Source organism: Cynocephalus volans, chromosome 1 (genome assembly GCF_027409185.1).
Source record: "Cynocephalus volans isolate mCynVol1 chromosome 1, mCynVol1.pri, whole genome shotgun sequence".
NCBI lineage: Eukaryota > Metazoa > Chordata > Mammalia > Dermoptera > Cynocephalidae > Cynocephalus > Cynocephalus volans.
The window spans coordinates 40,890,123-40,916,356 of NC_084460.1; the positions used below are offsets into that span (position 1 = coordinate 40,890,123).

The following is a 26,234-nucleotide window of genomic DNA, read 5'->3' on the forward strand; positions in this document are numbered from 1 at the left end:
ATTTCCACCAACTCACAGTAGGACTATGAGCAAGATCGACAGCAACCTGTGCCAACTAATCCTTAGCAACATCAGCATGAACCAGCTGTTCCTCCACCCTGTGGCATTCCTCTGGATCAAAAGAAAAAAGAATGAGCCCATGAAGAAGAGGGTTTGGGAGAGGTAAGAACCTTCCAGTTATTGGAAGACACTGGAGTCTCAGATCCCAATACCCAATTCAGGCTCAATCACAGGAGCGACCATATTGGTGGGTGATGGGTAGGAGGAGGTTTGGGTTGGTACAGGCACTTACCAGCATGCCTGTAGTCTCAGGCAATGCAGAATAGTGAGCAGAAAGTGAGTCCAGAGGAAACACTCTCCTCTAGCCACATCACAGCTTCTCACTGTCTTGTGACCTTGGGCATGTCACTTGACTTCCCTAGGATTCATTATCCTCATTGCATAGAGACAGTATTATGAACCTCACAAGGAGACTGGGGAGGATGGGGTGGGGGTGGACTAAGGCTAAGGAGAGGAAAGCAGTCCTTGGAGACCTCCCACTCTGTGCCTAGGTTCTAACATCCACCTATCTCATGCTTAACTGTGTCCTTCTAACTCCAGAGTGAGGGACATTCTCCCTAGTTGGGAGATGCTGCACATGAGCAGTTTCTGCCCCTGAGAGTACTGGTTCAGTGAGCAGAGTAACAGGAGCTGCACCTCCTGGGGCTGGCAGGGGTGTGTGGGCCAAAGAGAGAGAGAGTAGAGAAGCACCAGCGAAGGGAGTTTGGGGCCCAGGGCCCAAGAAGGATGGGCCATGTGTGGGGACTGCACTGAGTTCTCATTGATCACAAGCAGTGGGAATAAAAGAGGCAAAATCCCTTGGCAATTGTTCTGGTTTATTTGACAGGGACAAGGTGTACAGAGAGTAGGCAGGGCAGCATTCCTGTTGACATCCTTGTGCCTGTGATTTGAGGTCCTAGTGCTCCAGATGTGGGAACAGTCTCTGAATTGAGAGTTGGGGGATCAGGACAGCCTAGCCCACACTTCCACTCACAGTAGGCTCATGCAAACATTCCCACAGAAGGTTGAACAGCATATGTCATTTGCCTGACACTTTTGGAAATATGAACAGTGGTACTTGCATAGTTCTATGCTAGGCTGGTTCTCACAGGCCTTCATTCCTGAAAAGGGGTGGGAAGAGGATTAACAGAATCATGGGCATAGAGAACACCTTTGTCAAACTTACAGCTCCTCCAGGACCTCCGAACCAAGGCCCCATTCATAACACTCCTGGACTTTCTAGGGAACTACCTTCCTGCCACTCACCAAATCCTGGTGATTGTAGTACCTTAAGTCCTATCTTCCCACCCTATCTCTAACCTAATAGATGCCTAGGCTTTTCCATACACCTGCATGCAGGACCTTGTATCTCCTATTAGTCATAGCCTTGGTTAAGTCACCCTCATAAAATCTCCACTCTGACCCTGAGAACGCAAGGAAGCCTGAGACATCTCCAAAACCCTCCATCACTTTCCAGAATTTGGAGGATCCAGAGAGGAAGATGAACTTGCCTCTTGCCCCTCTTTCTCCTCTCCTCACTGCTGCCATCTCCAGTATCCCTGCCATTTCATTAGTTCCCCTTCTACTGCCACCCTCCTGGTCCCTGTGATAACTTTAACTTGTCCTGAACGCCCCAAATTTTGCCTGCCCAGTGTCCTTTCTTTCTACACCTATAGCTACCCCCATAACCCTCTCTGGATGTTTACCCTTCACAATGCACATAAATTAAAGAATAATTTTCTTGTTTTCCCATCTGATTCTCAGCTCTGATGCACCTTTCCCCACAGTATGTACCATTTGTCTCTGGATTTTTTGGACAGAGAAAAAAAGACGTAGGTTTCCCCTTCACCCCCATCACTATTCCTAGGGCTGGGTAAAGGGGGTTTCCCATTGTTTGGGACAGCCCAGAGTTTGCAGAGTACTGTGGTCAGAGCCAGATGTACAGAAAGTTACCAACCCCCAGGTACTGCTCAGAATGGGTACAACCCCTCCTTGCCCTCTCCCTATATCTCCCCCAGCCCATCACCTACTCTGCATACTCTTCCATGCATGGTATCCACCTTGGGCCTGCAGCAGCAGCACACAGAGGAGCAGAGCGGACAGCAGACGCTTGGACATCCTGACTCTGACCAAAGCAGTGAATCCTAAGTCTGGCCAGGATGTTACAGGCTTCCCTGCAGAGTTCAGCATGGAGAGCGAAGGAAAGAAAGGATTATCCGCAGCTCCTCATTGCCTCCACTGGCCAATCCAAGGTAGACAGTCCTTGTTTCCTCCCCTTGTCCTGCCCCTTACCCTGTCCTATTCTACGTGAAATTGAGCTTCTGCAGGGATGACACCTCCTCTCCCATAATTAATTAACCCTCTCCTTCTTGCTAACAGAATTTTTATTTTCTGAAAGGTACATTTTATTTATGCTTTCTAATTATAAAATACTTTACAGAAAAAAGAAAAATACATACTTTTTTAAAAGATGATAATCTCACTGCTTATAATTAACCCATTTTCCATTGCATTATCTTTTAGTTTGTCCATACATTTAACATAAACAATCCTTTATTTTCTCACATTTTTGAGTCACTCATCTTTTGTTACCTGTCTTCTGCCACCCTTATTTAACCATGTAAATATTTGTAATGTCATTATTTCTCAAAATGAAACCACATTTTTTTATATAATTACATAGATCTCACTGTGTCCCTCAACTGTCAACTGTTTGGAATATACCAATTATTGATATTCTGAACAATATCATTTTGAACATTTTTATTCATAATTCCTTGATTATTTCCTAGGCCACAGTAGAAGAAGTTGAATTAGCAGGTCAAAGAATAAGTACATGTTTTGTATGTACTATATATTATACACCAGCATATATATACACACACATATATGGAGAGATAGAGAAAGAGAGAAGACAGAGACAGAGAGCCAATTAATTTTGTAAACAAACATGTTTGAGTCAACAGAGAATGAGTGTCAATTTCCTCAAATCCTGTAAGACACTAGAGTGTACATGGGGAGCTACTGGGCAGGAATCTGCCCCCCGTTTTCTATACAAATTTGGGTAACAGAGGAATGAATGTTTGTCATCTCACAGATGTGAAGAATCTTGATTCCAGTATTTACCAGTTTTGTAACACTGGTAAAATCCTATAACCTCCATAGACTCATTTTACCCATATTTTCTTGGTGCCTCAGCTGTAAGGATGGAAATAGGTGGCATATATAACACCATTATGGCGCCTGGTACATAGCAGTTGCTCAGTGTGATATATTTGTCTTCTCCTCAATCTTGTTTCCCAACAGCACACAACAAGCTTGAGGGTTCAGAACAGCTCCTTTATCTCTTAGATTACACTGGATATTAAGACCTAGCCCTGGCAGACAGTTCCTGGAGAAAATTTTGGGGGTTGTAATTGCTTATCTTGTTTATCCAAGTGAGTCCATGGACTCTGTGTTAATTGGTGGCAGAGCCTGGAGTAGAAATCAGAACTCAAAGAGCCAGTCCAAACACTGGCCATAACTAACTCTACTCTCTTAAAGGACAGAAAATGTTTTGGTTTTATAGGATGAGGATGTGAGTTCTGTGTCTGGAATCTTTTCCCGTTTTATGAGGTTGATAATCAATTATTCTAACCTGATTCTTCAACTGAAATTACTTCTTGTCAGCCTACTCACTTGGTAACCCTTCCTTTCCCATCTGCCTCCTCTTCTCTGCATTCTCCATGGGAAGATCTCCGCACACTGTATTCTATTCCAACATTTTCTACATGGGACAATTGTACCTAAAGGCATAGGATTCTCATTGTGCAGAAGAGGTAACTTTACAGGCTCCCCATCCAAATGGTCTTTCTAGGTGATTTCTGAATTCCTATTATTATCCATTCTTTCTTTGGAGAATAAACCCATTTTAATTTTTTTTTTTAATTTTTATTTTGTCAATATACAATGTGGTTGATTATTGTGGCCCATCACCAAAACCTCTCTCCCTCCTCCCTCCCACCCAACAATGTCCTTTCTGTTTGCTTGTCGTATCAACTTCAAGGAATTGTAGTTATATCTTCTTCCCTCCCCCCCCCCCCGTTTTTGTGTGTGTCTGTTTGTGTGATTTTATTTATTTATTTTTAGCTCCCACCAATAAGTGAGAACATGTGGTATTTCTCCTTCTGTGCCTGACTCGTTTCACTTAATATAATTCTCTCAAGGTCCATCCATGTTGCTGCAAATGGCAGTATTTCATTCGTTTTTATAGCTGAGTAGTATTCCATTGTGTAGATGTACCACATTTTCCGTATCCACTCATCCGATGATGGACATTTCGGCTGGTTCCAACTCTTGGCTATTGTAAAAAGTGCTGCAATGAACATTGGGGAACAGGTATACCTTCAACTTGATGATTTCCATTCCTCTGGGTATATTCCCAGCAGTGGGATAGCTGGGTCATACGACAGATCTATCTGCAATTGTTTGAGGAACCTCCATACCATTTTCCATAGAGGCTGCACCATTTTACAGTCCCACCAGCAATGTATGAGAGTTCCTTTTTCTCCGCAACCTCGCCAGCATTTATCGTTCAGTCTTCTGGATTTTAGCCATCCTAACTGGGGTGAGATGGTATCTCAGTATAGTTTTGACTTGCATTTCCCGGATGCTGAGTGATGTTGAGCATTTTTTCATATGTCTGTTGGCCATTTGTATATCTTCCTTAGAGAAATGCCTACTTAGCTCTTTTGCCCATTTTTTAATTGATAAACCCATTTTAAAATGCAAATAGCTGTGGAGTAAGCAGTCACTAGGACTCGTGGAGATCACAGGGATGCAGATTGTGAATGCAGACATCAACAACACAACCTTACAGGGTTAGAAGAAAGGTCATGGCCACTTCCTAGAGTTTAAAAAAATGTGAGAGGAGCAGAGACCGAAGAAAAGAAGAGGATGTCTCTCTCCACAAAGCCCATTCCAGAGTGACAGAAGAAGCATCTGCTCTATGATAATATTTGGGGACCTGAACACACCCCTCAGCATTGGACAGATCATCTAGGCAACTATATAGTAACCATTACTCTTCCAGAGGAAGAGAAAAAATTTAGGGTTATCAGTGGTGAGAGGGAAGAGGGAGAGGGGGATAGGGAGAGACTGGACAAAGGGCATAAAGAATAAGTACAATTTGTAACAATATACATACTAGTAATATTGATTTGATCAACATATGTCAACATTGAACCCCAAAAATATGTATAATCAATTATGATTCAATAAAAAAAGAAAAGAAAAATGTGAGACGGAAATATATATTAGATATACAAATTATATATATGGATATAATGTATATACTAAAGGAGGGCATGGATAGAAGAGGTAACGGGACACACATTCAATATCTTAGAGCTCAGATAAGGAGAGGAACCTGTCAGCCAAGGACTCAGGGCAAAGGTAGACCCTGAACATTGGAGAGAAAAATGGGCTCTCAGAAGTGAAGATCTTATTCTCCCTAGCAGGAGAAAGAGGGGCAAACCTAAGGTGGTAGACTGTCAATAGGCACAGACACTGGGAAGAAATTGGTAGTAAAGATTTGAGCCCCTTCTGATACTCTGAACTCCTAATAGTCTCCTTCACCATGCAAGTTTGATTTACACTCAAAATCTCTGCTACTCGTACCTATAGTTAACTGAGTGCTGTTTGACCTTTAACAAATGTCTTCTCCTAGTTTTTCCTTTTATCCACTCATAACAGATAACTGTTTGGAGAGTGGAAACTGTTGTACTAATTCTATCAAAGAAGAGTTGTAGTTGGGAAACAACCACTCAAATGGGAGGTGCATTTTCCCAACTCAACCCCTCTGCAGCTGATATGGCAATGTAAATATTTTGATCAACAGATTGAAGAAAAAAGTTATTTGTCATTTTTGGGTCAAGGTCTTGACAAGATAATAAGTCTCTTTCACACTCTCTTTCCTCTTTACCAGCTCAATATAGATGACAACAAGGCTCTCGAGTGTGATGAAGCCAAAAAGCCTAGGTCCTTGAATAAGAACATGGAAGCAAAGCCATCTCTTGCTAGAGAATGCCCATCTTGGATTCTGTGAGAGCAAGAAATAAAAATTATATTGCATTTCAGCCATTATATGATGGATGTTCTCTGTTAAAGCAGTTTAGTCTATCCTAATTAACAACACATATTTTAGGCAAATCCAAACTTTTTCTCTTTTGCAATGCCCATGCATTGGATCCACTGAAGATCCCTTTTAGGGGAAATTCCTGTTCCTTGTCTAGCCATTATCACTGGCCCCAGGATCAGACTTTGTGGGGATCATTCTTTTTGCATAAGTAAGAAGAGTAGGTCACTGATTTATCGTTCTAATGAACTTCTGTAGCTCTGGGCAAATCTTGTCTCTGGGTGACTTGCAAGAGTAATGAAAAGCTCAAATGAAAGCATTCATTGAATTAGGGCTGTGAAGGTTAATTCTAGATATCAACTTGGTTAGATGAAGGAATGCTGAGAAACCTGGTAAATCTATCTTTTCAGGTGTGTCCATGACTGTGTTTCCATCAGGGATTAGTATGAGAGTCTGAGTGGCCTGGGTGTGAAAGACCCACCCTCAGTGTGGATGAGAACCACCCAATCCACTAGGGGTCTGGAGAGAACAAAAGACAGAGGAAAGAGGTGAAGCTCTCTCTCTCAATCTGCTGGAGCTGGGATACACTCTTGTCTCCTGTCCATGGACATCAGAGCTTGAGACTCTTCAGCTTTTGGGTTCCAGAACTTACACCAAGGACACCATCAGCTTCCCTGGTTCTGAGGCCTTTGGACTTGGACTGAAACACACTACCAGTATCTAGCTTATAGATGGTCTATCATGGGACTTTTCTTCAAAGCCACGTGAGCTAATGCCCCTAATACATCCCTCTCATATAATTATAACATATCCTATTGATTCTTTCTCTCTGGAGAACCCTGACTAATATAGATTTTGGTACCAGGAGTTGTTCTAGAGAAAAAGAATCTTAAAGATGAATTTCTTCAATTGGTTTCAGGGCATTAGACCTAAAAATGCTAACAGCTCAACTTCTAATAATATGGAGAGCACTGATAGTCCTTGGCGTGAACTGTTTAAAGAGATATGCAAGATAAATCCATTTGATGGTCTTGATTCACCACTTGTAAAAGGCAAGGGATTCAGTGACTCTATACGTAATACTTTTGAGTATTTGTGGAAATCTGAGGACTATAATGACATTGATTCCAGGAGACCCAAAGCATCACAGTGGCCCTCCAGTTAGAATAGGGACTAATGGGGGTCAGGTTATTAATGGAGTCTTAGCCTAGGTCTGACTTACTGTGGGTCCAGTGGGTCCCCAAACCCATTCTGTGGTTATTTCCCCAGTTCCAAAATGCATAATTGGAATAGACATACTTAGCAGCTAGCAGAATCCCCACATTGGTTCCCTGACCTGTGGAGTGAGGACAATTATGGTGGGAAAGGCCAAATGGAACCCATTAGAGCTGCCTCTACCTAGGAAAATAGTAAATCAAAAATAATACCGTGTTCCTGGAGGGACTGCAGCGATTAGTGCTACTATTAAGGACTTGAAAGAGGCATGGGTGGTGATTCCCACCACATCCCCATTCAACTCTCCTATTTGGCCTGTGAAGAAGACAGATGGATCTTTGAGGATGACAGTGGATTATTGTAAGCTTAACCAAGTAGTGACTCCAATTGCAGCTGCTGTGCCAGATGTGGTTTCATTGCTTGAACAAATTAACACATCTCCGGGTACCTGGTATGCAGCTATTGATTTGGCAAATGCCTTTTTCTCCATTCCTGTCCATAGGGCCCACCAGAAGCAGCTTGCTTTCAATTGGCAAGGCCAGCAATATACCTTTACTGTATTACCTCAGGGGTATATCAACTCTCCAGCCCTATGTCACAATTTAGTTCGCAGGGATCTTGATCGCCTTTCCCTTCCACAAGACGTTATGCTTGTCCATTACATTGATGACATTATGCTGATTGGACCTAGTGAGCATGAAGTAGCAATTGCTCTGGACCTATTGGTAAGACATTTGCACATCAGAGGATGGGAAATAAATCCAACTAAAATTCAGGGGACTTCTACCTCAATTAAATTTCTAGGGATCCGGTGGTGTGGGGCATGTCGAGATATCCCTTCTAAGGTGAAGGATAATTTGTAGCACCTGGCTCCTCCTACAACCAAGAAAGAGGCACAGTGCCTAGTGGGCCTATTTGGATTTTGGAGGCAACACATTCCTCACTTGGGTGTGTTACTCCAGCCCATCTACAGAGTGACACAAAAGGCCGCTAGTTTTGATTGGGGCCCAGATCAGGAGAAGGCTGTGCAACAGGTCCAGGCTGCTGTACAAGCTGCTCTGCCCCTTGAGCCATATGATCCAGCAGACCCAATGGTCCTTGAAGTGTCAGTGGCAAATAGGGATGCAGTATGGAGCCTTTGGCAGGCCCCTATAGGTGAATCACAATGGAGACCCTTAGGATTTTGGAGCAAGGTCCTGCCATCATCTGCAGATAATTACTCTCCTTTTGAGAAACAGCTCTTGGCCTGCTATTGGGCCTTAGTAGAAACTGAATGCCTGACTATGGGCCACCAAGTTACCATGTGACCTGAGCTTCCCATCATGAACTGGGTGTTATCTGACCCAGCAAGTCATAGGGTTGGGCATGCACAGCAGCACTCCATCATCAAATGGAAATGGTATATACGTGACCAGGCCTGAGCAGGTCCTGAAGGTACAAGTAAGTTACATGAAGAAGTGGCTCAAATGCCCATGGTTCTTACTCCTGCTACACTGACTTCTCTTCCCCAGCCTGCACCTATGGCCTCATGGGGAGTTCCCTATGATCAGTTAACAGAGGAAGACAATGCTAGAACCTGGTTTACAGATGGTTCTGCCCAATATGCAGGCACCACTCGAAAGTGGACAGCTGCGGCACTGCACCCCTTTTCTGGGACATCCCTGAAGGACAGTGGTGAGGGCAAATCTTCTCAATGGGCAGAACTTCGGGCAGTGCACTTGGTTGTGCACTTTGCCTGGAAGGAAAAATGGCCAGATGTGCAATTATATACTGATTCATGGGCTGTTGCCAATGGTTTGGCCAGATGATCAGGGACATGGAAGGAACATGACTGGAAAATTGGTGAGAAAGAAATTTGGGGAAGAGGTATGTGGATGGACCTCTTAGAGTGGGTAAAGGATGTGAAGATATTTGTTTCCCATGTGAATGCCTGTCAAAAGGTGACCTCAGCAGAGGAGGACTTTAATAATCAGGGGGACAGGATGACTCGTTCTGTGGATACTAGTCAGCCTCTTTCTCCAGCCACCCCTGTCATTGCCCAGTGGGCTCATGAGCAAAGTGGCCGTGGTGGCAGGGATGGAGGTTATGCATGGGCTCAGCAACACAAACTTCCACTCACCAAGGCTGATCTGGCTACAGCAACTGCTGAGTGCCCAATCTGGAGCATCAGAGACCAACATGGAGCCCCCAATATGGCACCATTCCCCAAGGTGATCAGCCAGCCACCTGGTGACAGGTTGATTACATTGGACCGCTTCCATCATGGAAGGGGCAGCGTTTTGTCCTTATTGGAATAGATACTTACTCTGGATATGGATTTGCTTTCCCAGCACGAAATGCCTCTGCCAAAACTACCATCTATGGACTCACGGAAAGCCTTATTCACTGTCATGGTATTCCATACAGCATTGCTTCTGACCAAGGAACTCACTTCACAGCTAAAGAAGTGCAGCAATGGGCTCATGCTCATGGAATTCACTGGTCTTAACATGTTCCTCCCCATCATCCTGAAGCAGCTGGTCTGACAGAACGGTGGAATGGCCTTTTGAAGTCACAGTTACAGCACCAGCATGGTGCCAATACCCTGCAGGGATTGGACAAAGTCCTCCAGCAGGCTGTATATGCTCTAAATCAGTGCCCAATATATGGTACTGTCTCTCTCACAGTCAGGATTTACGGGTCCAGGAATTAAGGAGGGGGGAAACGGAAGTGGCACCACTAACCATTAGCCCTAGGGACCATTAGCAAAATGTTTGCTTCCTGTCCCCGCAACTTTATGCTCTACTGGTCTAGAGGTCTTAGTTCCAGAGGGAGGAATGCTTCCATCAGGAGACATAAAAATGATTCCATTGAACTGAAAGTTAAGGCTGCCACCTGGCCACTTTGGGCTCCTCATGCCTCTGAATCAACAGGCTACAAAAGGAGTTACAGTGTTGGCTGGGGTGATTGACCCAGACTACCAAGGGGAAATTGAACTACTGCTTCACAGTGGAGGTAAGGAAGATTATATCTGGAAAACAGGAGATCCCTTAGGATGTCTCTTAGTACTACCATGCCCTGTGATTAAGGTCAATGGAAAATTACAACAACCAAATCCAGGCAAGACTACAAATGGCCCAGACTCTTCAGGGATGAAGGTTTGGGTCACTCCACCAGGTAGAGAACCATGACCCGCTGAGGTGCTTGCTGAAGGCAAAGGGAATACAGAATGGGTAGTAGAAGAAGGAAGTTATAAATACCAGCTTCAACCATGTGACCAGTTACAGAAACGAGGATTGTAATTGTTCTCCCTGTTGTGTTAAGAATATGTCTCTATGTATATATACTGTACACATATTAAGCAATTATCTTTGTTTTTGTTCCTCTTATTCTCTATCATGAACCATGAGACTTACTGACTTTATACCAGCATTTAAATGTTGTTAACCTTACTTCACAGTATTTGCAATTTTAAGTTATGGGATATTGGGAGAAGGGTAAATATCATTTAAGGACTTTACCTTTTTCTTCTTGGAAAAGGATTTTTTAATCTGTTTCCAGTTGTACACAGGATAATGTATCATGTTAGGTGAAACTATTATGTTATTGTAACATTTGAAAATTAAGTGTGATTTAAGGAGATAGTAAGGACACCAAGTTGACAAGGGGTGGACTTGTGAAGGTCAATTCTAGATGTCAACTTGGTTAGATGAAGGAATGCTGAGAAACCTGGTAAAGCTATCTTTTCAGGTGTGTCCATGAGGGTGTCTCCAGCAGGGATTAGTATGAGAGTCTGAGTGGCCTGGGTGTGAAAGACCCACTCTCAGTGTGGGTGGGAACCGTCCAATCCACTGGGGGTCTGGAGAGAACAAAAGACAGAGGAAAAAGGTGAAGCTCTCCCTCTCAATCTGCTGGAGCTGGGATACACTCTTTCCTGTCCGTGGACATCAGAGCTTGAGACTCTTCAGCTTTTGGGTTCCAGAACTTACACCAAGGACACCATCAGCTTCCCTGGTTCTGAGGCCTTTGGACTTGGACTGAGCCACAGTACCAGCATCCAGTTTATAGACGGCCTATCCTGGGACTTTTCTTCAAAGCCATGTGAGCTAATTCCCCTAATAAATCCCTCTCATATAATTATAACATATCCTATTGATTCTATCTCTCTGGAGAACCCTTACTAATACAAAGTGTTTTTTAAATTCCTTTGTGCATGACGGTGTACTCACCAATAGGTACTGTAGCATAAGTCAGAGCTGTTCCTGCTTCTGCAGGAATCATAATTTGGCAGTAGAAACAGAAAATTAAACAAGTATAATGCAATTTGGAGAGTGGAAACAGTCATACTAACCCTATCAAAGAAGACTTGTAGCTGGGAAACAACCACACGGACTACAGAGAGAGAGAATGAGTATTATAGAAGCCCAGCAGAGGGTCTAATGACCCTAAGTAGGAGGAATAAATGAAGTCTTCCTGGAGGAGTGATCTTTTAATGTAAAACCTTAAAGGGGAGTAGAAGTTAGCTTTTATCTTTCAGCCAAGTGTGGGAACAAAGTTAGTTCTCAACACACATTATGTTATCATTCATCTCAGAAAAAGCCAGCTGCAGGAGAAGACTATACACCATTTAAAAACTAACTTCTAGCATGTTATTGGCCCTTCAAAGACTGAGTATCTCAGGTTATGACATCATGTAACTGTTAACAAACATGCTTATCATTACTTAGTGCTGTCATGTCCAACAAGTCACAAGTTCAGACAAGACCAGGAGCAATCTGCTGTATAGTAGGAGTAGTACATCTGGGATAGAGCCAAGCAGGTCCATATATACTACAAGAAAGATACATAAACAAGTGGTCTAGATCTCCATGTCACCTAACACTGGTACATCTACGCGTCTCCGTCAGCTCACACCTGTGGCCTCAGGAGCTCTAATTACCAGATGACACAGCGGGAAAAGTAATGGATTCTGGTTCACAGATGGGTTGGTTCTCTATGTGAGTATAAGCTGAAAGTGCACCATTGCCACACTACAGTCCCAATGAGGTGTTTCCTGAAAGGCAACGGGGAGGGAAATTCCTCCTTGTAGACAGAGGTTCAGGTGGTTCATCTGCAGTTTGAAGAGAGAGATCCCTGAGATAGGGATATATATGGTCCCCTGAGTAGTGGTGAATACTTGACATGCTGACTAAAGGTATAAAAAAAAAATTCAGGAAGCTTAGAGGAAAGAAGTCTGGGGAAGAGATGTGGATGCAAGTGGGGAGAAAACGTGCATCACTGCAGAAGAGGTGTGATACACCTGGGATGTCTTGCTCAGACTTTGTTTTTAGCCACACCAGTGCTTTCACAATAAACTCATGAAGAGACTAGCTATGGTGGAAGAGATGTAAGGTAAACAGGCTTATCAACATGAGCTCATATCCACAATGGCTGACATAGCTACTGCAGTGCTGAAGGTACAAACTGGCAGCAGTGCAGAACAAGGCTTAGCCCTTAATATAGTCCTTAATGTGAAAATTTAGTACTTGATAACCTTTCCACCCTAGAAAAGGCAATGACTCATCTTGACCAGTATAGACACATAATCTGAGAGTATTATTAGATTTTTCTGTCTGCTTCAGCTAGTGCCACTATGTGATAGCTCAAATAGTGTCTGATGTACTGACATGGGATTCCATGTAATATCTCTCAGGCCAAGTGACAAATTTTACATCAGAAGAGGTGCAATAACAGATCCATAATCACAAAATCCACTTGGTTCTACCCTATACTATGTCACTCACAATCTGCCATCCAGATGGACTTGTGGATTGGCCAACTGAAGAAGAATATAAGTTGCCATACTGAAGATGACATCCTAAAAAATGAACCACTTTCCTTCTGGTTGGGAAACATACTTTGTACCAAAGTCTATTATATGCTAATGTCCACAATAGACAGAATGTGAGTCCAAAAACAAAAAAAGAGCTATAAATGGCCACACCCCACATCACACCCAGGAATTTTTACTTCCTATCTCTACAAGATTCTGTGCCTCAAGCAGCTCTGATTCTGAGGGAGATGGTTTCACCATGGAACACAGTAAAAGTCCTGCATAACTGAAAACTGGCTTCCTTCTTGTCACTTTGGTATCTTCTTCCTGATAGACCAGCAATCCAAATGAGGCCATAGCAAATTTCAATAAGGAAACAATGTAGCTTTTTTTATCTGCTCCATTCCCCATTCCTCAATTCAGTGGTGGCCACATGAATGGAGGCCTACGCTCCTGGTGCAGTAGGACAAATTCAAAGAGATCTACTCTGAGGCTTATTATAATCAAACTATCAAAAGTGTAAAGCAAAGGGAATATAAGGAAGCAGCAAGACAGAAACAACTTAACATGAGTAAAGGATTCCCCAATAAGATTAATGGCTGATTTTTCATCAGAAACCATGGAGGCCAGAACAATAAAATGACATATATATAAAGTGCTAAAAGAAACACTATCAACCAAGAACTCTATACCCAGCAAAACTATCATTCAGAAATGAAGGAGAAATTAAGACATTTCTACAGAAACAAAAACTGAGAGAGTTTGTCACTGGTGTAGACCTGACTTACAAGAAATGTTGAAGAGAGTCCTTCAGACTGAAATGAAAGGATGATAAACAGTAACTCAAATCTATGTGAAAAAATGAAGAACTCCAGTAAAGGTAACTACATAGGTAAATATAAAAGCCAGTAGTATTACATTTTTTATTAATTTATTTATTTTTTAATTGACAAATAATTATATGTATTTATCATGTACAACATGATGTGGGGTTTTTTTATTGAAATGTAATTGATTGTACATATCTCTGGCATACAGCATTGAATATCAATACCTGTGTGCAATATGTGATTCTCAAATCAGGATAATTACTATATTTATCATTACACAGTGAAAACATTTTTGTGGCCCTTTACCAATTTTTCTCGAAACCCCTTTTCCCTCCCCCTTTCCCACCTCGGGTTACCTCAGTTCTGTTCTCTCATTTTGAAAGTTAAACAAATTATTGTGATTGCAACAACGTGATGTTTTGATACTGTATACATTGTAGAATGATTTAATCAAACTAATTAACATATCCATCACTTCATTTACTTATCATTTTACTCTGTTGAGAACATTTAAAATCTACTCTCTTAGCAATTTTCAAGTGTACAATGCATTATTATTCACTATCGTCACCATACTGTATGATAGATTTCCAGAACTTATTCCTTCTGTCTAACTGGAACTTTGCACCCTTTGATCATCATCTCTTCATTTCCCCCCTACGATTTTTTATTTGTAATTCTTCTTTTTTTTCATTGGATGACTGGATAAGGAAAATGTAGCATAGTTACACAATGGAATACTACTCAGCCATAAAAAAGAGTGAAATCCTGCCATTCGCAGCAACATGGATGAACTTAGAGAAAATTATGTTAAGTGAAATAAGCCAGGCACAGAAAGAGAAATACTGCATGTCCGCACACATAAGTGGGAGCTAAAAAAAATAAACAAATAAATTTTAAAATAAAGATACAACAATCACAACAATACATTGAACTTGCAAAAGAAGAGAACAGAACGAGGTTACCAGAGGTGGGAGAGGGGGAGGGGGAGAGGGGTAAGGAGGAATCAATAAAGGGCCATGAAAAATGATAACATTATATAATATTGAATATACTAATTATCCTGATTTTGAGCATCACGTATTGCATATAGGTGTTGATATGCAACTCTGTACCCCACACAGACATGTACAATCAATTATGTTTCAATTTATAAAAATTTACAGGCCCAGTTCACTTACAAAGAGAGATGTAAAATACCTTTAAAAATAACAAACTGAACCAAACAGTATAAAAATGATAAAACACAATGATCATGTAAGATTACTGCAGAAATGCAAAAAATAGCTTATTGTTAGAATATCAGAAATGTATTTCACTACATTAACATATTAAAGGAGAAAATAATGTTATCATCTCAACAAATATAGAAAAAAGCAATAGATATAATTTGACATAAATTAATCCAAAAATTTACTGTTATGCTAGGAACAGAAGAGAGCTTTCTAAACCTGATAAAAGATGCTTATGAGAAACCTAAACCAAAGACTATCCTAAAAGGAGTAACTTAAGATGCTTTCATTTTAAATTGGTTATTAGACAAGAATACACCCTATCACCATTTCCACACAGCAATATAATGGATGGCCTGCCCGGTACAACAAGGTATTCAAAATGGCATAAAGTTTGAAGAGGAAAAGTACAACTGTTATTACTTGTAGATGATGAATACTGAAAAGAACACACCAAGACATGATGATAAACAATGAGACAATTTAGCAAGCTAACTAGTTACAGACCAATATACAAAAGTCATTTCTCTACATTAGCAACAAACAAAAAGAAATAACCAAAAAAATTACAATATTATTTACAATTTCATTTAAAAAATTCAAGGCCTCTGGGAGGAATGCAATGCATATAACAAAGACACATAAGACCTCCACAGAGGAAAATTATTTTTAAAAAATTTTGAAGGGACATTAATAAGATCTAGACAGATGAAAGACATAAGAAGGTCAAGATTAAGGGCCAGCCCGTGGCTCACTCGGGAGAGTGTGGTGCTGATAACACCAAGGCCACAGGTTTGGATCCCTATATAGGGATGGCCAGTTAGCTCACTTGGGAGAGTGTGGTGTAACAACACCAAATCAAGGGTTAAGATCCCCTTACCAGTCATCTTTAAAAAAAGGTCAAGATTAGGAGGACAAAGTGGGTAAGTCTATGAAAACACTACCTGGTCCTGGAGTGGGCGTGGCTGGGAGGTGATTGGATTTCTACCAGACACTCCTTGATTGAAATACATAGTCAAAGGCCAGTTGCAGCAGGCCTCCACTTTGCCCTCTTTCCCTCTCTTCTCCTTGCAGCAGTGCCTGGTCCAACCTAGCAGTCCTCTACCAGGACTTATCCACCTACCCTGCTGGCACCATGAAGCCTGTGCTGCCTCTCCAGTTCCTGCTGTTGTTCTGTCTAGCACCCCAGCTGGTGCCTGCGAGTCCCAAGCAACGCTTTCTGAGTAGGTCCTGGGGTTGGGCCCAAGGGAGGGAAGCTGCCCCTGTAGAGAGGAGAGGATCTGAAGGCTGATGGTCTGGCACACCTCATGAAAAATACTATGCCATGTTCAAGAGTTCAAGCTTATTGTTAACAAGATCTGTTCTGTTGCTTACTGTGTGACCTTGGAAAAAGTGTCTAGGCCTCAGATTTTATCTTTATAATGGGTATAATAATATTGGAATGGTTGGGAAGAGAAACTAAGATAATGCATGCAGACATAAAGCATTCCCACTGGACCATGGTAAATGTTCAATAGGTATTAACTACTGTAAATGTTATTAACCTCATCATCCAGCTTAATCTTGCAGCACCTGATTCCTTCATGGATGCTTGCACTCACTTTCCAAGCACTAAAACAGAGAAGAAAATTAAGTTAGTAGAACTCAAGCTGGAATTTACATAACTTTGGCCTTGGAGGATGTTTTGGGAGGGAGGAAAAGGAAGTCTTGCATTTTATTGCACAGTTTAAAAACCACGATTACCAGTGATTATCATCAGTGGGACAGTGTAGAGTCCATGTCAGTGGTCACCACTGCCCAACTTGACCTACCAGGAGCACTGGCTACAGTAATGTTCACCGGACCAGTACCAAAAAACTATTAGTCATCATACATGCACTCTTCTGTAAGGAGAGCACCTTCAGAATATTGGGGGCTCAGAAGAGGGATATGTGTGGTAGCTCATATGTCTGGGGAGGCTAGGTCCTGTTTTATGAGTTTCAGACAGGGGGCAGGTTTGTAGGACTGAGAGGAGGTAAGCAAGCTGCAAGAAAACGAGAGTACCCAGAAGATAGTTAATTGGAGAATCAAGGAATTTGAAGAAAGGTACAAAAAACCTTTCTGAAAGACTGGTATGTTCTGTAAGATTGGGACCCAATATCCAGAAGAGGGAATGAAACTTGAGAAGGGAGATCTGAGATCCCTGGCTCATGGCCTTCTTCCTCACACTTTTCCATGAGGCCCAAAATCTTCAAAGTGGGCACCAGTTCAACTTTCTCACACTGCCCCAGTGAGCCGTGGAATGTCTGAGAAGCCCAGAGAAGTAAGTGCTGGTTACTGGTCTCTGCTAAATTGTCAACAGCTTAGACCCTCAGCTTCTTTTACCCCATCCCTGGCGCCATTTACTGTTACCAACCTCATTAGCCCCAACCTCATTCTTTGTTTATTCCTTTTAAATCATCATAATATTCTACAGATCTCCTTCTAACAATTGCAAATACCTGCCAAGCAATAAACCAACAAATGGACAATGGAATACCCCACCTTTGACTTTTGCCCCATAGAAAGGGCAAGTCACAAGGCACAAAAATTAGGGCTGGCCGGGATCAGGGAAAGGGTTTAATGGGGCCCATCCTTAATGCCTTAGAGTTCAGGAAAAGAGAGTGTTGGGGCCTTGGGGAGGATCTCCTAGTGGAGGAGTCTTATCTTTGAACTGAAATACTTAGGGGTGGGGGAGGAAATGGAGTGTCAACATGAAGGTGCTTATTCTTCTGTAACAGTAGAAAGTGGGGGCATCCTGACATGCTGCCTCCTGATCAGGACACACCAGGGAAGAAAGAGAAGCTGAATCTTTGCACCCTGTTCTGAAATTCCCACCCTTCTTACCATGAAAGGAGTTGTTCCCAGAGCTCACCTGTGAATTGGGTTCTAACTTTCTGGCCTAGCACATTCAGTTTCTGTGTGGTCTTCATTCTGTACCAAAACTTACCTTCCACTTATTTTTCCTATACATATATAACCCATGTTAGGTTGACCTTAGGAAAACTATACTGCTGAGAGACTATACAGCTTATTGAACACCACACAATGAGTCAGTGCACAATGGCTCTATAAACCTCTTTCTTGCTCACCACATATCCCATTCATATCCCTGAAATGGGCCCAGTCTGGTCTATCTGGACTTGGCCTCTGACCTGCAAGGATGGTTAGTGGCCAATGAGTGCAGAGTTCTGCCAAACTCCTTTATCAAATATCCAAGCCCTGGTTCCCTGTCCGGAACTCAGAGGAAGGCAACAGCTAAAGACAAAACCTGATTCCACCTTCCTGGGACCCACAAGGGAGATAAGGGTGGCAGGTTTCCCAGCAATCCCTGGGCTTTCTGAGTTCTAAATGTTACTCTAGCTGTTGTTTAGGTCCCTCTCTTACCTGTTCTGCGTTATAGAGTATATCTTGGAACCGCCACCGTGCAGATCGGAACCCGAAAACTGTACCCAATTCTGTACATTGCAAGAAGATTGCCAGAAAGGACTTCAGTGCTGTTCTGCTTTCTGTGGGATAATCTGTTCATTAAACCAAAGTCCAAAGCATAGAAGGTAAGGGATTTCTCATGCCCAGTCCTTATTCTAGGGCTGCTTGTGGGAGCCCAACAGAAGAGTCTCTTACAAGTCACTATGGTGGATCTGTCTCTCTCCCTCTCTCTCCCTATCTCTCTCCCCCTCTCTTTCTCCACAGTTGCCATTTTGCTAACATTCTCCTCTTTATCAAGGGTGGTTTCCATAAAAGTCCTGGTTAGAAGAGCCCTTCTCCACTCCCAAACTACTTAATCCCCCTCTCGCCATCACCACATCCATGAATATCTGACTCTGCCTCTCTGAACACACCCACAAATACCTTCATCCACAGACCCTCCCCTATCCCAGAATTCACCTTTATCCCAGGGCCTGGGACACTATATCTGCAGCTTCACTTGTCACTAAAGTCCCGAAGCAAAATATATTCTCAGTTTTTGCTTGCCCTCCTTTCATCAGACGTCATCTTTTGGGCCCCAGTGTTCTCAGGCTCTGGAGATCCAGCCTAAAAGAAGCTTTGGTTAATTGCCCAGGCATTGACACAAACCCTGAGTCTGCTGAATGACAATCACTTCCATGGCAGAGAAAGGACATTAGGGTGCTGATGAGATATCTGGTTTCTAATCCCATTTTGCAACTCTGTCTTTCTATGACATTGAGTAAGACAATTTCCCTCTTTTTGACTTTCTTTTTCTCATGACTAAAATGGGGACTCTGTTTTTTCCTGCCTTGCAAGGCCCAAATGAGGTCTCAAAAGAACCACAGCAAGACTCAACCACCGAGCTTCTTGAGGGAATCTTGACTGTCTTGTCCTCTGCTGCACTCTCTGCCCTAAGCAGAATACTCAGCATATGAGACAATGTGCAGAGTAATTAAGCATGAACCTAAAGCCAAAAACCCGGGCTCAAATCCTGGCTCTATCACTTATTAGCTGAGTAACCTCAGACAAGTTAATTAACCTCTATCTGGGCATCAGCTTTCTTGTCTTTAAGACTGGAACAATAATAGTGAGATTAAAATAGACAATTCACATAAGCTTTAAAACATTGATGGCCACGTGATAATTGCTCAGTAAATTCTGGTGATTAGGCAGCCACTTCTCTCTTAAGAGACTGACCTTGCAATTAAACTCCATGTCTTTTAAGGCTCTACATTGGAACGCAGAAACATAAATATGATTCTTTGTTATCACTGAATTCTTTGAGGTTCTGCCTTTCTTAACGGCAGGGAAACTCAGCTTCATGGTCTGGTTTTATATGATGGAAGTAATAGAAAGTAAAAATTAAATCTCCAAGAGTAAAGAATCACCAGATAATATTTGAAAATATTTTCCTTCTACAGAAACAGACACAAGCACTTAGGACATCAGACCTAACAACTGAGGCATATTTCCCAGAGCATTTTGTAAGTATAGGGGTTTGACCTGGCATTACTGGTGTGAGATCTCCCAGGGATGCTTGCTTTCCTCTGCTACCCTCTCCTGGGGCACCTATATTCCCACCAGGTCAGAATAGCCTTTTTGTCATCCAGATAGCTGCCTCCTCCATCATTCTCCTCCAGGGGCTATTTCTGCACTCCCTGGGAAAGGATACAGTCCAGGGTGAGCTCCGCAACACAGAGCAACATAAGGAGGCAGAGTCCTAGCCCAAAAAGAACACAGAGCACTCAGATCTGAGGCTTTGCCAAGAACAGGCTCTTCCAGCCTCCAGGTTGATAGCTCCCTGGGCAGGGAGAAAAGCTGATTCCTTCACGCTCTGAGTAACTTTGGTCAACTCACTGTACCTCTCTGAGACAGTCAACTCCCTCATGTGAAAGATGAAAAGAACATCCGTGCCTCAGGGTCCTGTGAGGGTAACATGCGGCCACATGGATGGAAGCCCTTGGTCACTGCAAAAACACTACAAAGATTCTGCAAAAGTTAGAAGCTTACAATGTCAGTCTTTCTGGGCTGCAGTTTTTTCCTCTTAAAACAGGGGAATATCATCTTTATTATTTTACTAATGTTCTAAACATGGTAAACAAATGGAGTCCTCTGTAACTCCACCATCAAAACAAAGGTAGTATTCATAATTTAGTGGATTTTGTTTCAGAGTGTTTGGGAAAAAATTTAGCTTATGGTCTTCTAATGGTCTTTCTAATGTCACCAGATTTTCTAAATTATGACGGTGGTATTTCAGTTCAGAGTCCTTTTATTAACCCTGTACAAAGGAGCATGAGAAAATGGTAGCAGATGGAGGTCAGTTTAGGTTCATGAGCGCCGGTTTCACCCTTACCCATGGCCTGCTGAACCTGTCATGCTCATTTCCTGCTGCAACTTGGACATAACTGCACTTTGGACATAACGTGCCACATTCCAGCTGTCAATTGATGTGTCAGCATTGTTAGATAATTCAGGGCCCATGCAGCGGGAAGACAATGAGTCTGTAGTAAGAACTCAGGTGTTAGTTAGATCCAGGTGAAAGGATAACTAAAGGTGGCTGGTGCAACTGTATTTTTAATGCAGTTTCGGGGTTAAATGGCTGGGGATACTTAAGCCTTCATAAGCCCCTCCACAATGCTTTGCCCAAACATGCAGGACTTCATCTTGGACAGGCAGAAAAACATTGCCACACACCTAAGGTGCCTTCTATGGAAATGGGCACCCCCAATTCTGTTGTCTTCTGGTAGGCTTGATTGAGACTGCATCCTTTCACATAGCACATTAATTGTAATGTCTGTTAGATCGACATGTCAGAGCATTTGTTCTCTCTGAGCCTGCAGCCAGTCTTCTGCAGGCTGACTCCCCTGCGCTGACTGTGGGTGCTCGCTGTGGGGGAAGCAGGGTGGGATTGGTCAGGTGAGGTAGAAGATGGGAGTGCTAGTGAGAGCCCAAGAAAATGCTGAACTTGTTCCCAGAAAGTGCAGTGTTGAGCTCTCTGTGGCCTCCTGGAATGAGGACAGGACAGCCCAGGAAGGCCTTGTCATAGCCTTCCACTAAATCCTGGGCTCTGGGAGGTGTGGTCAATGGCTTCCAACTTTTTAATGTGAACTAACATTTTAGACCATGACACACTTCTTCTCATTTAGTTGTGACAGCAACCATAATACTCAGTTCACAGAAAAGGAACCTGAGGATCATAGGATGCCAGAACCTGAGGGTCATATGGTCAGCTAACTGGTAAATGCTGGGCTGAGATCCAAACTCAAGGCTTGGGATGCCTGAGAATTTTTCTTCCTCCCAAGGGATCTCCACTTGGGTGGCTCAGCTCACTTCTGCTGAGTGGGTTTTCACTTTTTCCTGTTTTCACTGAATTTTTCCATTCATGCTCTTCTCCACTGCTTGCAAGTCAGGCCTCATAATTCCTCATTCCCTTTCACACTTAGTTATCAGTTTCACTAAACTTGGTCTCTCTCCAAAGCTCCATGCACTCTCTCCCCTCTGCACTCAAATCCATGCTCTTCTTTCTGCCCAGAATGTCTTTCCCCCACTTTCCTAACTAACTCTCACTCAAGCTTCAAAGTCCATATTGAATTAAAAACTCCATGGAAGCTTCACCTATTCACTCTAGACAAAACTGGCCACTCTCTTTATTTTCACAATACCCTATCTTTCCCCTACCATAACCCTTATCACACTGTACTTTAACTCTTTGAGTTAGTATTTTCTCTGTCTAGCGTATGAGTCCCAGAAAAGCAGGAACTGTGTCTGACTTCTTTGCCATAGAATCCTAGAACCTAGTGCCGTGCCTTATACATAGTGAGGATACGATCCAGACTTTTCTTTTTCTTTTTTTTTTTTTTTTTTTTTGCGACCAGTAAGGGGATCGTTACCCTTGGCTTGGTGTTGCCCGCACTGTGCTCAGCCAGTGAGCGTACCGGCCATCCCTATATAGGACCCGAACCCACGGCCTCGGCACTCCCAGCGCCGCACTCTCCCGAGTGACCCACAGGGTCGGCCCCAGACTTTTCAAACAGGGAAAAGAAGAGGCTGACAAGCAGTAGATTAATTCTACAATTTGATGAGTCTTTTCTGTAAAGAGAATCTTCACCAGGCAGTCCAAAGTCCGTCAGATGTCAGCTGCTTATTTCAATTTTGCCTGCTGCTGAAGTCAGCCTCATTTTGTAAATAATTTTTTAAACAAATCTATATTTGCTTATAACTTAGAATATAATGAAAAACAAAAAAGGAAGCTTGAAAGTATCCATTAACATGGAGTATTAGCATGGAGTAAGGATTGAGGGTCATGGCTACTCTGGAACTCAGTTCAGCTCTGCCCTGCTGACCTAGTGATGCTGGGCATCTCCTAAGTCCTCAGAATCTCAGTCTGTCCATCTGGGAAATGGAAATGATGAACACCTAACCCTCAGGTGTGTCAAGAAGACAAAAGGAGATGATGTATGCAAAGCACACACAAGGTGCTGGCCAAGAGCCTAAGAAAAATGTTATTATTATCATTATCCATATCTTGCCAATCCTTCCTTTTAAGTCTTGTTTTACAAAGAGATTACAGTGTACATTCCATCTTAAACTCTGGTTGGTTTGTTGGTTTTTAATTTCTCTAGCTTCCATATAAATTAACTCAGGTTAATTAAGACAAGTGCAATGTTTTCTGATCTTCTAAATATCTTCCATAGTTATGAAAAGTACTGCATCCTTGAAAGATAATGTGATTAAACCTTATGATGAAGGATCAGCTAATTTAACAGTGATCTCGATTCCTTTACTAAACCTCCAGCAACTATGGAAGAGTTTGCTTCCCTCTGCAAACCCCATATGAATGTTACCTAGTCGTGGAAATTTGTAGTCACCTAGTCCCACAATTCTACTTTTCTTCCAACTGCATCCCCTCTAAACTTTTATCAAGATAAATTTATCACAAGTCCACATCCTACTCTCTTCTGTGACACCCTTCTAATCTGGCTGACTCTCTGGTGACCCCTGGCTCAGAGAAGGAAGTACTGTTTAGAAAAATCTACAGGCTCGTTCACCACCAGAAACTGACCAGATGTGGTTCAAGCTGACCTGAGTGAGGCAGGTCTCTCACATACAGCTTGGCCCATTCAAACTGCAGCTATCACCGTTTTCATCATCTGAGCTTGATCTGTCCAATATTGTAGGCAGTGGTCGCAAGAGGCTATTTAAATGTAAATTTATATTAATTACTATTAATAAAATATACAATCAGCTCCTCAATCTCACTTGTATTTCAAGTGTTCAATAACCACATGTGACTTGTAGCTACTGTAGTATATATCACAAACACAGGACATTTCCATCATCACAGAAAGTTCCAATGGAAAACATTGCTTTAAGTTATATAAAGGTGATGTCTAATTAATGATGGCTAATTAAAGATTATGATGACAGAAGTTTACGAGTTTAATATTATAGAAGGGTGTTTTTGATTTTTTTTTTTTAACATTTAGTGTGTTAGTATTTAGTTCTAATTATTTGTGAAAGAAATAAAATTCCAATATATGTATTAATTGTTGAAGCATGTGTCTGAACTTTGTACTCCAGATAGTATGAGAATATAAAAATAAAAGAGCCTGAGGTAGGAACACGGAGTAAAGAGACTGGGGAAATAGATATCTCCTATTGCATAGGTACCCACCATATGTATTTTCCAACTGAATGATACAGAAATGGAATCCTCCATGTTTTTGGAGGATCGGGTGGGTATTGGGACTGAAGGACCCACAGGCATCACACCAAGTAAAACTCATGTCTAGAAAATTGTGAATGATAAATGTATCAATATGGTTGCTTGAGAAAACTTTAATGCAGGAGTCAGTCAGGGAACCTGGTCATGGAAGTTGGATGTCCAAGAAAAGAGCTGAGTGCAGAAACCTCCCATTAGACAAATGCAGGAAATCTTTTGGAGCAGTGGTGGAGAGTGCTGTTTCACCTGAAGTCAGAAAATAGTATTAGACTCATACATAAAATTAATAAATAAAATGTCTTGCATCTGCAGTGACCAAAGGAACAGAAAGAAATTATGCTACGATTGGAAGAGAACTATTGGAATTTGTAGATTTATATCTTGTGATGGTTAATTTTAAGTGTCAACTTGACTGGGTCATAAGATGCACAGATATCTGGTTAAACGTTATTTCTGGGTGTGTCTGAAAAAGATTAGCATTTGAAAGCTTTACAGATTAAAGTGAATGTCCTTTCCCATTGTGGGTAGGATCATCCAATCCCTTGAGGGCCTGAATAGAACAGAAAGGTGGCAGATGGTTGAGTTTGTTCTCTGCCTGACTGCTTGAGCTCGAACATTGATCTCCTGTCCTCAGTGTTTCTGGTTCTCAGGCCTTCAGACTCAGACTGGAATCTACACCATCAGCTGTAAAGCTCTCTGGCCTTCAAAGTATACCACCAGCTTTCCTATGTCTACAGCTTGGAGATGGCAGATCTAGGACTTCTCAGTCTCCATAATCATGTGAGCCAAGCCTTATGATAAACAAACAAACAAATAAATGTATGAGTATATGTCTCCTATTGGTTCTGCTTCTCTGGAGAGCCCTGACCAGTACAGATCCTTTCTCATGTTCCCTTGTGTGCTCCACTTTTAGTGATTCAGTATGGGCAGTTTCCACACAATATATGATAAGGTCAGAAACCCAGGCGTTCAGTCTTTAAAAAAGAAATACACAGGTTATGTGCAGTATGAGTGCTGTAGTGAGACATGGTAAGTTCCTTGTAGTGTACCTAACAGTGTTCCTGAGAAATAAATTTGTTCATCAAGCAGTTTTCTTCTGGAACTCAAATGCTAAAACTCCCTGTGAGACAGAATAAGTCTAGGCCTGTGAACCAAACTGACTCCATTTTCCCTGCAGAGGACACTTTGTTACTTTTCCACTACTCAGTTGTGAGACCCCGCAGGGCACATGATTAGCCCATGGCCCACCCTGATAAAATAAACTTAAGAAGGCAACAGATATTCACTGAGTTGTAAAACCCCTCCCCAAGGCTTGTCTAACATAATTGTAAAAATTAAGTTACAGATTAAACTTAAGATCTCTTTAGGAATTCCTGCACGCACACAAAGCTTCAAGATGACTGCTATGATGACCTTCCTGGGGTGACGATAATGGACACCACCACCATCTTGGACCTACTGAGCAGGCACAGGGACCAACGCCCTAACTGAACATGCTCCCATGACACAACCAGGAAGAACAGAATGGACAACCTCCAGAGGAGCAGAATGATGATGCTGGCCTGCATCCCTTAACCCCTTTCTCCTGAACAGCTCCCCTCGGGGGCTAGCCTTCCTGTAGCTATCCTCCTTATGCATAAGTCTATCTCCTCTTTCAATACAGTGTTGCTTGCTTTACTGCTGGGTCCATTGTTCATTTCTATGACTTTGGGACTCAAGAGCCTAGTTTGGTAACACCTCATTTCAGGAGTCTCTAGAATCCCCCTCCTTCATTCTAGGCATGTAATATATAATGGGTGTAAGAAATGAGAAGGTGAGGTGA

General features: G+C 42.3%; 1 pseudogene; it reads right to left on the bottom strand.

Annotated features, from left to right (window-relative positions):
• Positions 1-1,029: 1,029 nt before the first annotated feature.
• On the bottom strand, positions 1,030-19,236 carry LOC134368965 (protein WFDC9-like; annotated as a pseudogene).
• Positions 19,237-26,234: the final 6,998 nt, after the last annotated feature.